This window comes from Schistocerca americana, chromosome X (assembly GCF_021461395.2).
Source record: "Schistocerca americana isolate TAMUIC-IGC-003095 chromosome X, iqSchAmer2.1, whole genome shotgun sequence".
NCBI classification, from domain to species: Eukaryota; Metazoa; Arthropoda; class Insecta; order Orthoptera; family Acrididae; genus Schistocerca; species Schistocerca americana.
In genome coordinates this window covers 957,866,427-957,884,112 of record NC_060130.1, presented here as the reverse complement: position 1 = coordinate 957,884,112, position 17,686 = coordinate 957,866,427, and positions in this window count along the sequence as shown.

Genomic DNA, 17,686 nt, shown 5'->3' with positions numbered 1-17,686 from the left:
ATATTCCTTCTCTACCAAGTAGACGTTAGGCTGAACCACAATTAAGTCAGGAGTGGCAATATGCAGATACTCTATCACCAGTAACCTTTTTATACTAGTTATTTATTTCTAGTGACGAAACAATCGCTATGTAGGCTCACAGGACACTTATTCCATCTTTTATTTGAGCTTCTGTATGTCGATAAAATTGGTTCTGAACCGGGAATGCAACTCAGACCGCCCTTAATGCTGAATTTGATCCCTTCGTGACAATATAGCTCGACTACAATTTGTTGTTTGTTCAAAACTGCAGATTCCTCAAAAACTTCACATATTGCGCGTATATGGGTTCGAATCCTGGCCCGGCACTAAAGATTTCATTATGTATTATCAAGCTCTAGCATGAGAACACCTATCTGCTGGTGGATAATAATTTAGATTTTTAATGTATTTTCATTCGTTGTCAACAATAACAATATCTGACGCTTTTGACTCCCAGTGAGACACAGAACTATTTGCGAGATCACTGTTAAGTTCAAGGATGTTATTCCGAGCTGCTGGTGGAGAAAATTTCGGTAGCTGACGTCTCTTTGTGTGTAGTCAACAACAATATCTGTGGGGTTCGATTCACAGTCAGCACTGAACTCTTCGTCATATAATTTCTAGTTGAAACATGCTCACATGTCGCTGCTGATGTAAAAAACCCACATTTAACGTTAGCTTTCTCTAGAATATAACAGCGATAGGTGCTGGGTTGGAGTCCAGGAAAGGAAAAAATTTATGTTTCGTCTCGTTATTTCAGTTAACACATCTAGCTACTGCCGAGAAAATCCAGTGTCACAGTTGATTGTGCTTCGATAACAATACGATTAGGTTCTGGGTTCAAATCTCTGTCCAACACAAAGCTTTACCTCACGGCATTTCAAGTAAGTTACTTGTGAAGAAGCAATATTTAACATTTCTCCTAGTTCGTTAACAGGGACAATAGGTGCTGGGTAGGAATTCGCGTCCGTTAAAAATGTTTACGTTATGTAATTTAAAGTTGATATTTGCTAACTGATACTATCTAAAATCGAGGTATATCACTGTGTGTATGCATAGTCAGGAATGACTGTTAGTTTCCATCAGTCACGAAATCTTAGTCTGCATGACGTGGGTTTGAATTCATATGCAGAACGAGACGGCTCGGCGTGTCATTTGAAGTTCATACATATTCTCAACTAGCTGCTCGTGAATAACTTAAATATTTAATGTCATTTTGTGTTAAATAATAAGCACAATATGTTACTTTCAAGAGGAAATCATGAATACGATGAACTTACTACGTTCTGACGTAATAATGAGAGTGGTAACATTTCACGTATGTCATTTATTGTAAAAAAAATGTGAGCTTACAAGCCTTAAGGACAGTCTTATCTGTGATAAGGTGTCCCCTGATATTTCTAGCATCGTGGTATCATTTTACATCTTGAGTTATTGCCATACAGAGGAGTGCTTTCTAGTGGTGACTTGTTGGAACCATTTTCAATAGTCAAACGACTGTAGCAAGGAGCGATTAGAGGACCTGATAGACAGCTGCGTAGGCTGGTCGAACCCCACACATATCGTTTCTACACACAAACAGACATCAGCTACCGAATTTTTCTCCACCAGCAGCTCGGAATAACATCCTTGAACTTCCGTGATCTCGCAAATAGCTCTGTGTCTCACTGGGAGTCAAAAACATCAGATATCGTTAGTGTTGACAACGAATGAAAATGCATTAAAAATCAAAATTATTATCCACCAGCAGATAGGTGTTCTCATGCTAGAGCTTGATAATACATAATTAAATCTTTAGTGCCGGGTCAGGATTCGAACCCATTCACGCGCAATATGTGGAGATGTTGAGGAATCTGCAGTTTTGAACAAACAACAAATTATAATCGAGCTGTATTGTCACGAAAGGATCAAATGCCGCGTTAAGCGCGGTCTGAGTTGCATTCCCAGTTCAGAACCAATTTTATCGGCATATAGAAGCTCAAAAAAAAGATGGAATAAGTGTCCTGTGACACTACATAGCGTTTGTTTCGTCACTGGAAATAAATAACTAGTATAGGAAAGGTTACTGGTGACAGAGTTTCTACATGTCGCCACTCCTGACTTTATTGTGGTGCGACCTATCGTCTGCTTGGTATTACGCAATAATGCACTTAAAAGTTGTATTTTTGCATTACGTATCCCAATGATAACAACTGTAAACAGGTTATATGCCTACTTGCTAATTATTCGCGCTTCTCGATTCTTTCCTCAAAAAATAAAAATAAAAATAAAAAGAGAGAGAGAGACAGAGACAGAAAACAGAATTGTAATTGAAATATCAGCTCAGTGACGCCATGTTCGTCTCGTGATGTAAAGCAAGGATAGTTGATAGGTAATACCTCGTTGTACTAGCGATATGAATGGCTACAGGGTTCTTTCTTTTCTCTCTGCAAACAACTAGAACAGAATTCAGTAACAAAGTGGTAAGAACACTTATGTAGTGCGCCAATTAAACACTCAGCCTTTCTTGGTTATTTTGTTAATCGTCTGCAATGCAGTAAACATCCGTGATTATTGGTTTGTTGTTACTACCATTGTTATTGGTATTCGTCACCTCACAACAGCTTTCCTATCACTCATTGCCGCCGATGTACGTACCTAACGAATGGACCAGGATGAATGGAATGTGGGATGTCTCGTCTCGGAGAATATACACATTTATCTCGACGTCTTGTGTTCAGGGTAATATGAAAATCCAATAAGAGAAGACGACAACGGGATGCCGGGGATGCAGGCAGTAACACCCAACTACACTCCTGGAAATTGAAATAGGAACACCGTGAATTCATTGTCCCAGGAAGGGGAAACTTTATTGACACATTCCTGGGGTCAGATACATCACATGATCACACTGACAGAACCACAGGCACATAGACACAGGCAACAGAGCATGCACAATGTCGGCACTAGTACAGTGTATATCCACCTTTCGCAGCAGTACAGGCTGCTATTCTCCCATGGAGACGATCGTAGAGATGCTGGATGTAGTCCTATGGAACGGCTTGCCATGCCATTTCCACCTGGCGCCTCAGTTGGACCAGCGTTCGTGCTGGACGTGCAGACCGCGTGAGACGACGCTTCATCCAGTCCCAAACATGCTCAATGGGGGACAGATCCGGAGATCTTGCTGGCCAGGGTAGTTGACTTACACCTTCTAGAGCACGTTGGGTGGCACGGGATACATGCGGACGTGCATTGTCCTGTTGGAACAGCAAGTTCCCTTGCCGGTCTAGGAATGGTAGAACGATGGGTTCGATGACGGTTTGGATGTACCGTGCACTATTCAGTGTCCCCTCGACGATCACCAGTGGTGTACGGCCAGTGTAGGAGATCGCTCCCCACACCATGATGCCGGGTGTTGGCCCTGTGTGCCTCGGTCGTATGCATTCCTGATTGTGGCGCTCACCTGCACGGCGCCAAACACGCATACGACCATCATTGCCACCAAGGCAGAAGCGACTCTCATCGCTGAAGACGACACGTCTCCATTCGTCCCTCCATTCACGCCTGTCGCGACACCACTGGAGGCGGGCTGCACGATGTTGGGGCGTGAGCGGAAGACGGCCTAACGATGTGCGGGACCGTAGCTCAGCTTCATGGAGACGGTTGCGAATGGTCCTCGCCGATACCCCAGGAGCAACAGTGTCCCTAATTTGCTGGGAAGTGGCGGTGCGGTCCCCTACGGCACTGCGTAGGATCCTACGGTCTTGGCGTGCATCCGTGCGTCGCTGCGGTCCGGTCCCAGGTCGACGGGCACGTGCACCTTCCGCCGACCACTGGCGACAACATCGATATACTGTGGAGACCTCACCCCCCACGTGTTGAGCAATTCGGCGGTACGTCCACCCGGCCTCCCGCATGCCCACTATACGCCCTCGCTCAAAGTCCGTCAACTGCACATACGGTTCACGTCCACGCTGTCGCGGCATGCTACCAGTGTTAAAGACTGCGATGGAGCTCCGTATGCCACGGCAAACTGGCTGACACTGACGGCGGCGGTGCACAAATGCTGCGCAGCTAGCGCCATTCGACGGCCAACACCGCGGTTCCTGGTGTGTCCGCTGTGCCGTGCGTGTGATCATTGCTTGTACAGCGCTCTCGCAGTGTCCGGAGCAAGTATGGTGGGTCTGACACACCGGTGTCAATGTGTTCTTTTTTCCATTTCCAGGAGTGTATTTCTGTCGACTTAACACCATGACGACAGACAAATTGGCGTCCCACTGTATTTTGACTATAATTCGTTAGCCTTCTTGCGACCTCGTTTTAATACCTCGTGGGAGCAGGCATAATGTTTTGCTTTTTGAACACCGAACAATAACACACAAAGATAGTACAGGGTGTTTCAAAAATGACTGGTATATTTGAAACGGCAATAAAAACTAAACGAGCAGCTATAGAAATACACCGTTTGTTGCAATATGCTTGGGACAACAGTACATTTTCAGGCAGACAAACTTTCGAAATTACAGTAGTTACAATTTTCAACAACAGATGGCGCTGCGGTCTGGGAAACTCTATAGTACGATATTTTCCACATATCCACCATGCGTAGCAATAATATGGCGTAGTCTCTGAATGAAATTACCCGAAACCTTTGACAACGTGTCTGGCGGAATGGCTTCACATGCAGATGAGATGTACTGCTTCAGCTGTTCAATTGTTTCTGGATTCTGGCGGTACACCTGGTCTTTCAAGTGTCCCCACAGAAAGAAGTCACAGGGGTTCATGTCTGGCGAATAGGGAGGCCAATCCACGCCGCCTCCTGTATGTTTCGGATAGCCCAAAGCAATCACACGATCATCGAAATATTCATTCAGGAAATTAAAGACGTCGGCCGTGCGATGTGGCCGGGCACCATCTTGCATAAACCACGAGGTGTTCGCAGTGTCGTCTAAGGCAGTTTGTACCGCCACAAATTCACGAAGAATGTCCAGATAGCGTGATGCAGTAATCGTTTCGGATCTGAAAAATGGGCCAATGATTCCTTTGGAAGAAATGGCGGCCCAGACCAGTACTTTTTGAGGATGCAGGGACGATGGGACTGCAACATGGGGCTTTTCGGTTCCCCACATGCGCCAGTTCTGTTTATTGACGAAGCCGTCCAGGTAAAAATAAGCTTCGTCAGTAAACCAAATGCTGCCCACATGCATATCGCCGTCATCAATCCTGTGCACTATATCGTTAGCGAATGTCTCTCGTGCAGTAATGGTAGCGGCGCTGAGGGGTTGCCGCGTTTGAATTTTGTATGGATAGAGGTGTAAACTCTGGCGCATGAGACGATACGTGGACGTTGGCGTCATTTGGACCACAGCTGCAACACGGCGAACGGAAACCCGAGGCCGCTGTTGGATCACCTGCTGCACTAGCTGCGCGTTGCCCTCTGTGGTTGCCGTACGCGGTCGCCCTACCTTTCCAGCACGTTCATCCGTCACGTTCCCAGTCCGTTGAAATTTTTCAAACAGATCCTTTATTGTATCGCTTTTCGGTCCTTTGGTTACACTAAACCTCCGTTGAAAACTTCGTCTTGTTGCAACAACACTGTGTTCTAGGCGGTGGAATTCCAACACCAGAAAAATCCTCTGTTCTAAGGAATAAACCATGTTGTCTACAGCACACTTGCACGTTGTGAACAGCACACGCTTACAGCAGAAAGACGACGTACAGAATGGCGCACCCACAGACTGCGTTGTCTTCTATATCTTTCACATCACATGCAGCGCCATCTGTTGTTGAAAATTGTAACTACTGTAATTTCGAAAGTTTGTCCGCCTGAAAATGTACTGTTGTCCCAAGCATATTGCAACAAACGGTGTATTTCTATCGCTGCTCGTTTAGTTTTTATTGCCGTTTCAAATATACCGGTCATTTTTGAAACACCCTGTAGATGGAAGGATACAAAGGAACAATCAAACTCATGAGTGTGGATGCAGTTCATCATTAGAAGACTAAACGAGAGGGAAACATTACGAAAGCAATGAATACGCTGGGTAGTATACATTATTTGTATAGATCTGAAGATGAAAAAGCGCAGATCTGCACAGTGCCCACATCTGCACTTTAGTTTCTGTCTTAATGGGCATAATTTTTAGTGTCTTCTCTTCTGAATTTTCAAATGAATTGATCATTACGTGGTACAGAATAGTTAGTTAACTGTGTTTCTTACAGCTTCCATCCGCACCAAAATTTTTCTACATTCACGTGCAGTTCATGAAAGTCTACTTGTATGATCACAAGTCTGCACATAAATGCAATCGATTACAAGGTGCAAAGTGTTTGTTATCTTACTTTTCGTGACAGGTGGGAAAAGCTGATTTCCAAAGGCTTTTTATTGTACTAAAATAATCTTTTATCACAAAGTAACAAGGTAAGTGATTTATTGGTATGTATTTTGTGGGAAACTGTAATCGTGATGGAAGATTACACACCTGAATGATTGACACAACTGGTAGGAGAAAACGCTGCATATCAAGCAAACCCTTCGCCTCCTGTCCGTATCCTCCTATGAAACGAGCACAGGATTCTCCTCCTATAACGCTACAGCTGAGAATTGGCAACATAGTCACAAACATTTGGCAACACTGTGACAGTGCAATCACTTCCGCGTATGGTACTCAACTGACTCGCTAAATTCACTTGATATTCCCTTTCAATTTCAATGACTCGTGCTATATAATCCTCATGTAAACTAAGACACTGAGACTAAAAAATTCAACTTTTTGTCTACAGAAATGCTATTCTTCACATAAGTGACAACTTTTATTCTCTTTCACGATGCGTTATGAGGCTGACCGACCAATACCACGATGAGAGTGGCGTGCTGGCAGCAGTGTGTCCGTAGCCCCGTGGTACCGCCCGTGTGTCGTGTTGCAACGGTTAAGGGAGTCGTCAGTTCTAGCCGTGGTAGAGGCCAGCGTGAACAAGCTCTTCTTTTTGTAGTTTATTTTATGGAGCTGCGAATTTCCAGAAAAAAATCTGCAACGAAATCAGAAGAAATCCTTCACACATCAAATCCTCTTGGCAGCTCGACTCAGTAAGTTGTGTTAATGCTCATGGATCTCGCCTTTTTGACTGCCAAGCTGCTTCACAATAGAAGCGTCTCTGAAGAAATTCGAATCGACCGTCAGCGATATGAAATTCAATATTGTTCTTCACTTAAGACTCACAGGCCAGGGTGATATAAAGGAAACGAACCGATAAGCAAATCGCAAGAAAATACTTTCAGCTAATAGTGCAATGGTGAATAACATACAGTGCTGCATAATCGGTAACGCCTCTTTCCGCTGCTGACAAGCAAATTTTGGGTTTCTAGGAACACATAACTTTATTTATGAAATGCCATATTTGCATACCCATTGAGTATGACACAGCATACCAATTAAACACAGACCCAATCAAAATCTAAGTGAGTAGCATTTTACTAATTCGTGTCGATAGAGGCACGCTTGTGTACAGATACTCAGTTTTATCAAAACAGACTTTCGTCCTAAGGTTATCGTGGGTAGTTTTATTTCATTTCTTATAATACAATGCACAATTTTCGTAAGGTTTCTTTTAGTGTTGTTAAAACAATAGGAAACATGAGAGAGAAATTAATTATCATTGATACATGCGAATTCTCTGATGTTATCTATAACAGTCCGACAATGCACATGCAGTTTATTGATTACATGCATGTAGAATACTTGTTCTGAGTTAAAGCTGTCAAACAAGGTTTGAAGAAGAATAAAATGACACTACCAGATGACAGCTAATGTAGAAAATACTTTTCTGACTATTTTGGCACGATGCGCTCTCCCCATACATAATACAAAAGCTTCAAGATGCATCTGCTGCCTGGCCGTCTATTAAACCTGAAAAGAACAAAATGTCACAGAAGTTAGTTCTTTTTCCACATGCTACTATTTTGGGTTGAGGAGTGAAGGGAATCATGTTGAAAGTTCCATTAGATTGATAACTTCAGTAGAGAGCAGAATTGCGTTTTAAAAAATGTAGCAGTGAATGTACACGAACTCACGACATCTTATCAACAGAGCGCAACACTTCCCATCACGCTACCAACTAACACATAGTCGCTGCACCTCCAGAAGTCAACTACAGTTCTTCTAGAACTTCCGCATTCCACAGTGCTGTGAGATAATGCATACGGCCGGATCTAGACTTCTGAGAGGCAGACAGTTATAGCGTTTCTTTTGCACTGCACGACGATTTCAACAAACAGATAGTGCAACAGCGTAACTCAAGTGGAAAGAAACACTTCCTATTTAAATTTCTGCATCCTACACTGTCGGCAGTTCTGTGTAGGTGGCAGTTATGTTATTTTATTTCGGTGATTACAAAATAGAGTCGAATGTATGCACTGGATAGCCGAGGCAGTTAGTTCATGGCGATTTGGTCAACCAAGTAAATGAATGTACTGAACATGCTGCAAAACACTACAGGGAACCTGTGTGTCAGAAGTCTCATCCAGTGTGGCGCAACGGCGTTATGATAGGAAAATGAGTCACAGATAAGAAGATTTGGGGGTTTGTTGGTTTGATGATAGGTTCATATTCTTATGGTCTGGGTTCGATTCCATCTTCTGCCCATGACTTTTGATAGGGAGAGACAGATTTTATTCTCTTCTGGCTACGCCAATGAAGAAGGTATAGTAGCATTGTGATCTGAAATTCACATTAAACATGATATTCCTTCTCTGCCAAGTAGACGTTAGGCTGAACCACAATAAAGTCTGGAGTGGCGACATGTAGAAACTCTATCACCAGTAACCTTTCTTATACTAGTTATTTATTTCTAGTGACGAAACAAACGCTATGTAGTGTCACAGGACACTTATTCCATCTTTTATTTGAGGTTCTATATGTCGATAAAATTGGTTCTGAACTGGGAATGCAACTCAGACCGCCCTTAACGCGGCATTTGATCCCTTCGTGACAATACAGCTCGATTACAATTTGTTGTTTGTTCAAAACTGCAGATTCCTCAACATCTCCACATACTGCGCGTGAATGGGTTCGAATCCTGGCCCGGCACTAAGGTTCTCGTTATGAATTATCAAGCTCTAGCATGAGAACACCTACCTGCTGGTGAATTATAATTTTGATTTTTAATGCATTTTCATTCGTTGTCAACACTAACGACATCTGATGTTCTTGGCTCCCAGTGAGTCATATAACTATTTGCGAGATCACTGTTAGTGCAAGGATGTTATTCCGTGCTGCTGGTGGAAAGAAATTCAGTAGCTGACGTCTCTTTGTGTGTTCGATTCCCAGTCAGCACTGAACTCTTCGTCATATTATTTCTAGTTCAATCATGCTCACATGTCGCTGCTGATGTAAAAAACCCACATTTAACGTTAGTTTTCTCTAGAATATAACAGCGATAGGTGCTGGGTTGGAGTCCCGGAGAGGAAAAAATTTATGTTTCGTCTCGTCATTTCAGTTGAAACATCTAGCTACAGCCGAGAAAATCCGGTATGTCACAGTTGATTGTGCTTCGATAAGAATACGATTAGGTTCTGGGTTCGAATCTCTGTCCAAGACAAAGCTTTACCTCAAGGCATTTCAAGTAATTTACTTGTGAAGAAGCAATATTTAACATCTCTCGTAGTTCGTTAACAGGGACAATAGATACTGTGTAGGAATTCGCGTCCGTTAAAAATGAATACGTTATGTAATTTAAAGTTGATATTTGCTGACTGATACTGTCTAAAATCGAGATATATCACTCTGTGTATGCCTAGTCAGGAATGACTGTTAGTTTCCGTCAGTCACGAAATCTTAGTCAAAAATGGCTCTGAGCACTATGGGACTCAACTGCTGTGGTTATCAGTCCCCTAGAACTTAGAACTACTTAAACCTAACTAACCTAAGGACATCACACACATCCATGCCCGAGGCAGGATTCGAACCTGCGACCGTAGCAGTCGCACGGTTCCGGTCTGCGCGCCTAGAACCGCGAGACCACCGCGGCCGGCAAATCTTAGTCTGCATGACGTGGGTTTGAATCCATATGCAGAACGAGACGGCTCGTCGTGTCATTTCAAGTTCTATATTCTCAACTAGCTTCTCGTGAATAACTTAAATTTTTAATGTCATTTTGTGTTAAATAACAAGTACGGTATGTTACTTTGAAGAGTAAATCATGAATACGGCGAACTTACTACGTGCATTGCCTATCTGACGTAATAATGAGAGTGGTAACATTTCAGGTATGTCATTTATTGCAATAAATGTGAGCTTACAAGCCTTAAGGACAGTCTTATCTGTGATAAGGTGTTCCCTGATATTTCTAGTATCGTGGTATTACTTTACATCTTGAGTTATTGCGATACAGAGCAGTGGTTTCTAGTGGTGACTTGTTGGAAACATTTTCAATAGTCAAACGACTGTACTAAGGAGCGATTAGAGGACCTGCTAGACAGCTGCGTTAGGCTGGTTGCATGCGAATAAGGCGAAATGCAATTCAGGTCGTTCGGATACTTTTGAGCATGACTGTACCATAGTGACCGCTTCCATTGGGTAGTGCACGCCTGACCTACTGAGGGAGGAGGGGGCTACAATTCTCCATCCTATAGCGCAGGTCGAGAAATTCGCACCCGATTCGTCGTGGAATCGTCTGAGCCTCTGCCTTATACCTTCAACTCGGCTGCAGATCAAAGGACCGCGATCGACTCTGAGCGCAATGCCACAAATAGCGGGCTGAACTTGCACCCCTCGTGCACCCCCAGATGCCTTCACCAGTTCAGTTAACAACCAAAAGTAACCGTGGGTGGCCACAGAACCCAGTCGCCAGCGTCGTTCGTGCCGACATGAGCGATAATTTGTAGCCAGTTGCACCCAGTCCGTTTAACAGCCGCTGACAGGACGAACCACACATCTCGGACGAGACCTTCCCTCAACCATACCTAGTGCACGCACATTGGCCTTCTTTCCCGACCTGCATGCTGTTCCCATTATCCGCCTAGCGTTGGAGTTCCCAATGACTCATATATCCGCCCTCACCTCTTGTCTGGGCCTGGCAAGAAAATTGGCCACTGAAGGATCTGGAGTACGAATCGTTGGAAAATCCACCCTATTCACCACATTTGGCGTCCTCAACTTCCACCTACAGCCACGTCCTAAGAAATCATTGGCTGTTAAACGTTTATAGTCCAATGAAGAGTTATCACAGCTGCAAATGTGCGTTTGAAAGGCCTTCCAGAACCACCCTTCATCAATGGAAGCTTTAGTGGTAGAACTACTTAAGCAAGCTTCTTATTTGGTAATGGATTTCTTATGCCGCCCATCTTGGGGAGATAGGTTACCTTTATTACATTTTTTAATAACAAGTAATGCAAGTAAGTGTGGCAATTGCAATCAGCCCAGTTAATTAAAGTCACGTACTGGAATATAATGGAGGTACTCTACAACTATTTTTGTTTCTACAAAAATTATCTATGTTGTACCACGGTTAAATTCGTGGTGGTTACTTCTTACAAGGTTAATTAATATCTTACTCTGAAGAGTAAGTGACAAACAGACCTAGAATGGACTGATTCGGTGCGTATCATCATCAGCTGACGATTTAAGCACTGCACTGACAGTATTTTGTGAATCATAGCACTCAGGTTTCAAGTTTTTGTAAATCCTCGTCGCCAGTTTTGCAAAGGCCTCGTCGCTACTGTTGTGGAGACCGAGTTGGTGAGTTCGTAAAACGGCTTCTGGTGCAGTACACCGCTAAGATAATATCTCCCTGCACCTATTACACAGCTATGCCCTAGGGTCAGGTAACAGGTTAGGAGAACGAACATTCTACAACACTCCAACAGATTAGTAACAAAGTCATACAAATGACTTAAAAGGTTTACTTATCTTTTTGTCTAGTTGAATATTGAAGTCTGCAACACTGCTTATTCTTTTTCTCTTTATTCCCCTTTGTGGTGAAATATTACTGGGATGGTGGTGTCCTACGGCAAAAATCGATGTTACAAACGACCTATTTGCACTCAGCTACCCTTCATAACGATCGAACCAACGTAAACAAATATTTGAGACTGAGTAGTAGTGGCACTTGAGTCGAAAATCCAGCGTAATTTTGTTGAAATATTGTTGGCTTGTATTCACGAAATACTGTTGAGTATATGCAGCACTTATATAATCTGTATATAACCACATTGTGTGAAGATCTGTTGAGTATATAAAGCACTTATGTGATTTCTATTTAATCACGTTGCGCAAAGCACACAATACATACAGTATTTGGTGAATACAGTCAGCAATATTCCAACAAATTTATGCGGGATTTCCGAAGCAAGTACTACTACTGCTCAATCTTAAATGTTTGTTTACAATTTGTTCGATCGTTATGAAGAATCGTTACGTTTAAAAAGGTCGTTTCTAATATCGATTTTTTTACTTTAGGGCACCACCATCTCAAGAATATTTTACCACAATTGGGAATAAAGAGCAAAAACCATATATAAATTTCAAATAAATGGACATCTCGTGAACAACCACATGAAGATCAGTCTGTCGGTTACAGCGCTATTTACTTAAATAAATAGCATTATTAATAGTGGATAGTTGCTGTCTTTTTCTTTGAATCACCCTGCATGGAGCAGTTTAGATTACATTTCAATTAAAACATAAAACACATCGATGTCATACAATATCGCTCAAAAGTATTTCGTAGTTGAACTAGTAGGTTCGTAGGCCTGTTTATCTATTCGCGGAATCAAAAGAAAACGGTTGTTCAGATAGACTACTTAACATCGCCGCGGTTACATGTATTGATTGCTAAGTGCAGGGAAGCATGAACTTGAGCCGTAAACAGTGTTTCCAAACGGTTCATAACTATTTTGTAGAATGGCAAGACAGTAACAAACCTAACTACACAAAGAAAATTTAATTCTAATACTTTCATCTTCTCACACCAATGTCTAAAACTAAAGAATATTCAGTAGATTTCAGAGTAGCTGTCTTAACAGCACAGAGTGAAGGCCAAATTCAGTCCTTCGTCATGAAGGTGTTTGGTATCTCACAACAGCTTGAAAGTGTGTGGGCCCGGCATCCGTAAAAAAGGGGACGACAGAGAACAATGCACAGGTGGTCGGCCCAAAAAACCACATAAAAAGAAGATATGATCATCCAAAGACAATCGATGGCTGATCACAAAAAAATCATCCCACGTAATACGTGATGATCTACAGGAAAAACACGGGGTGAAGGTCCATGCTTCGACAGTTTAAATTCGCTTAGCTGCTATAGATCTGATTAGCAGGCGACCTTCTCGGAAACATGTGGTAAGTGCGAAAAACTGGAAGGCCAGACTACAGTTTGCTAAGGAGTACGCTTAATGGACCACTGAAGACTGGCAAAAATTCTGTGGAGTGATGAAAGCAAGTTTAATCCCCTCTCCTCAGACGGGATACAGTACGTTCGACGGCCGAGAAACAAGAGGAACGACAGAAAGTACCAAGTACCTAACATGAAATACGGAGGAGGAAGTAACATGATGAGGGACTGTTTCTCACGTAGTGGTGTAGGTCCCCTCGCCAAAAATTGTGGGGTAATGGATAGTCCGAAGTACGGTTAAATATTAACAGACCGTATGATACCTCATGGAATGCGAAATACGTGCTCGTAACTGGCAACGCCAGCATGACAACGATCCGAAGCACACTTCTGGCCATTTGAAGACAGTTCTGAGACAATACGGAGTAAAGGTATTCGAATGACCAAGCTAAAGCCAAGCCTTAAACCACTTATAAATGGTAAAATACCAGTGGTTACAGGTGTTGGAGCAGCACCTTTTTTTAGGATAGGTAAGACAGAAAGATGTCAAGTTCTACGAGAGGTCAGGATTGAAACAAATCTTCAGTTTAGGAAAGAAATTCAACAGCACAATTCTAGCACATTGGATCACCAATCACAGCTATCAATTATAAATTTTCACCAATCACCAGAAATTTTATCTCCACCAAGTTGTATCTCAGTCCTAGGTAATTGCATTGATGAACTAAAGTCACCCAACCCAATTGACATAATCTGCCTCTCTGAACACCATGTGACCACTGGTATAGGAACTAGGCCTAAGCACAATGAGAAACTCAGACAGGAGAGTACTGCAAATGTTAGAATAAGGAAAGGTTCTCATAAAAGTATAATAAAAAATAATGTAAGTATATTTCATCAAAATATTGGGAGTTTAAAGAATAAAGTAGATGAGCTTCTGGTTTGTTTGGAAGATTTAGAAGCTGAGAATGAAATAGATATACTATGCCTGTCTGAGCATCACATTGTTACTGATAATGATAAGGTAAATGTAAGTGGTTATAAGCTCTCTGCACATGTAATGAGAGAAAATATGGAGAAAGGAGGAGTTGCCATATATGTCAAAAGCTGTCATTGTGCAAAAAGTATAGAAACAAAAAAGTTTTGTGTAGAGAAACATATAGAAGCATGTGCCTGTGAGCTTAAATTAAATAAAGGCACATTTATAATTGTAACTGTATATAGGTCCCCATCAGGAAATTTTCATCTATTTCTGAAAAATTTGGACTCCTTGTTGTGCTATCTGTCAGACAGGGGGAAGCAAATTATTATTTGTGGGGACTTCAATGTAGATTCTCTGAAAGAGGGCAATAGGAAAAATGACCTTGAAGTATTACTTGGTTCTTTCAATTTGACACCCGTTATTGATTTTCCTACTCGGGTGGTAAAGGATAGCAGCTCACTGATAGATAACTTCTTTATAGACCAAGATAAGTTTAACCAGATAAATGCTCAGCCTGTTGAGAATGGTCTTTCTGATCATGGTGCACAGCTAGTTACAATATATGACATAGCTCCATTCAGCAATACTAAACAGTCCTCCAAAGTAGTACGTTCAGTCAACAATTTAACAATTGCAAATTTCAGGGAAAGCCTACAGCAGTTAGACTGGGATGAGGTGTACTGTGAACCTGATGCCAATTTAAAATATAATTTATTTCATGACATTTTTGTAAATGCATTTGAAAACTGCTTCCCCAAGAAAATAGTTAAATATACTCGTAAGAAACCTTGTAACAAACCATGGCTTACTAAGGGTATAAAAATATCTTGTAACCGGAAAAGGGAGATGTATCTGACAGCAAGAAAGAGTAGTGACCCAGAAACTATCAAAAATTATAAAAACTACTGTGTTATATTAAGAAAAGTTATTAAAAAATCCAGGAGTATGTGTATCATGTCTGAAATCAGCAACTCTGATAATAAAATTAAAAGAGAAACAGGTCAACCAAGAGCAGAGGAAGACAGTATTACCATCAAATTGAATGAAAACTTAACGAACAAAAAGTCAGAAGTTGAAAATATTTTTAATAATCATTTTCTAAATGTTGTGGATATGGTAGGATCCAGGTGTTCATTAGAAGATGCTAGGCTGTTAATGGAAGAGGCCATACCTATGCAATTTGATACAATTGAAATCTCACCCACTTCTCCCTCTGAAATTAGGAAAATAATAAACTTGCTTAAAAGCAAAAACTCACATGGAATTGATGGCATTTCCAGCAAAATACTAAAAGCTTGTTCTCAACAGATAAGTAAGATTCTCAGCCACCTGTGTAATAGCTCTCTGGAACAGGGCATTTTCCCTGATAGACTGAAATATGCTATTGTTATACCTTTGCATAAAAAGGGGGATAGATCTGATGTCAACAATTACCGTCCAATCTCCCTTCTAACAGCTTTATCCAAAATTTTTGAGAAAGTAATGTATTCAAGAGTAGCTTCACATATCTGTAAAAATGAAGTACTAACAAAATGTCAGTTTGGTTTCCAGAAAGGTTTTTCAACAGAAAATGCCATATATGCTTTCACCAGTCAAATTTTGAATGATCTGAATAACCGAACACCACCCATTGGGATTTTTTGTGATCTCTCAAAGGCTTTTGATTGTGTAAATCATGAAATTCTGCTAGAGAAGCTCAAGTATTGTGGCATGAGTGGGACAGTGCACAAATGGTTTAATTCATACCTAACTGGAAGAGTGCAGAAAGTTGAAATAAGTAGTTCTCGTAACATGCACAGATCAGCACATTCCTCAAACTGGGTAACTATCAAGAATGGGGTTCCACAAGGGTCAGTCTTGGGTCCTTTGTTGTTCTTATTATATATTAATGACTTGCCATTCTATATTCATGAAGAGGCAAAGTTAGTTCTATTTGCTGATGATACAAGTATAGTAATCACACCTGAGAAACAAGAATTAACTGATGAAATTGTCAATACTGTCTTTCAGAAAATTACTAAGTGGTTCCTTGTAAACGGACTCTCACTGAATTTTGATAAGACACAGTACATACAGTTCCGTACAGCGAATGGTATGACGCCATTAATAAATATAGACCTTAATCAGAAGCATATAGCTAAGGTAGAATATTCCAAATTTTTAGGTATGTTCATTGATGAGAGATTAAATTGGAAGAAACACATTGATGATCTGCTGAAACGTTTGAGTTCAGCTACTTATGCAATAAGGGTCATTGCAAATTTTGGTGATAAACATCTTAGTAAATTAGCTTACTACGCCTATTTTCACTCATTGCTTTCATATGGCATCATATTTTGGGGTAATTCATCACTGAGGAATAAAGTATTTATTGCACAAAAGCGTGTAATCAGAATAATAGCTGGAGTCCACCCAAGATCATCCTGCAGACATTTATTTAAGGATCTAGGGATATTCACAGTAGCTTCTCAGTATATATACTCTCTTATGAAATTTGTTATTAACAACCAAACCCAATTCAAAAGTAATAGCAGTGTGCATAACTACAATACTAGGAGAAAGGACGATCTTCACTATTCAACATTAAATCTAACTTTGGCACAGAAAGGGGTGAATTATACTGGCACTAAAGTCTTTGGTCACTTACCAAATAGTATCAAAAGTCTGACAGATAACCAACAAGTATTTAAGAAGAAATTAAAAGAATTTCTGAATGACAACTCCTTCTACTCCATAGAGGAATTTTTAGATATAAATGAAGAAAAAAAGAAAAAAAAACAAAAATATTAAAAAAAAATTAAAAAAATATAAAAAATAAAGAAAAACAAAAAAACACACAAAAATATAAAGTTGTTATATTAACTTAAGTATGTTGTTAAATTAACCTAATTATGTCATGTATTGGAAAATTCGACTCGTTCCACATCATTACGAAATATCGTATTCATGATCCATGGAACTAGTATTAATCTAATCTAATCTAATCTAATCTAATCTAATCTAATCTAATCTAATCTAACATCTCTGGGGCAAGCTCGATAGATGTGTTCGTCAACAAAACTGCACCAACAAGGAGTGATTCTACAAAGAACAGTGTGAGCAATAGAAGAAGATACCTGAGGCACGAATGACCCAAATCGGATAGTCTGTGCCATCCAAGTGTGCTGCATTAATACAGGCAAAGGGCTATGCAACCAAATATTAAGTGAATAATATAATGGGTAAAGACTTAATTACTGGTTTCCTTCTTTTTAGTTTTAACAAAATACTTTTGACCCAATGTAATTTTTTGATTTCTGAAAACACCAGTAATTCAGTCCGAAGCAGCCGGCCGCGGTGGCCAAGCGCTTCTAGGCGTGTCAGTCTGGAACCG